Here is a 986-nt window from a genome sequence, read left to right on the forward strand (position 1 = left end):
TATTTTTCCACCTAATTTCAAGGTTCTGCTTAAAGTAGTGAGAGCTTTACAAGGCAAAGCACGCTCCAAACGATGTATTTTTCCCTATCCTAGTGGCTGAAATGGACTTAGATAGGATGGTTGTCCATACCAGCATTTCATGTGTACTGTTACAGTGTAATTTTTACTAATTGTTTTGAAGGGGGTAAGAAGCTACACAGATTTCATACTGAAACTCACTAATTTCTGCAATGTGATTTCCATTTCACCCTTATTCACCTCTGAGGACGGGCAGAGCTGTTGCGTGACCTTTTCTCCAAGACGTAATCCGAAGCAGACGTTCAACATGGAAGGCGGTTTCGGTCAAACCGAAGCCTCGGGACTGAAAGCAGGGTATGACACCGAGAAGTACCGGGTGACTTCCACGACGGGAACCGGCCTTTCTGCTCTGTAACTTCTCAGCAGCAGCTTCCCTCATTCAGTTCTTCGCTCCGGCAAGCCTACGCCCTGCACCCCCCACGCCAGAGGGCAACTAACTTCCCGCCAGACCAACATACCGACTGGCACTGCTGTATGATTTTCCAGCAGGTCCACTTTTTAGATTAAAATGATAGAAGTGATCAAGTACTGCAGCAGTACAAGGGAAGTCTCTAATAATAATAACAACAACAACAACAACGCACATTTCCAGTAAGTATCCGCCTTTCAATTTTTTGGATTGACGACAGGGCGCTGCACTTTTCGTTGGCTGACGTTCTGTGCACCGTCAGTCGGTCGTTTCTAGATGCAGCCTGATGGTTTTAAAGGCTTGGCTTTGAAATGCTTGGCCGAGATCCGTGTAACAGGAAAGAAGGTACTGGAAGACGAAACGTGGTCTGGGACCCACGCCTAATCCGTCAGTATTCTTAGCTAAGACACCATTAGAGGAACGGACCCATGTTAACGTTTAACTCCCCGCAGCCTCCCCGTGCTTCCAAGCACAGCGTGCGCAGGGCAGCCAGCCGGCC

Source organism: Pygoscelis adeliae, unplaced genomic scaffold (genome assembly GCF_000699105.1).
Source record: "Pygoscelis adeliae isolate BGI_AS28 unplaced genomic scaffold, ASM69910v1 Scaffold98, whole genome shotgun sequence".
NCBI classification, from domain to species: Eukaryota; Metazoa; Chordata; class Aves; order Sphenisciformes; family Spheniscidae; genus Pygoscelis; species Pygoscelis adeliae.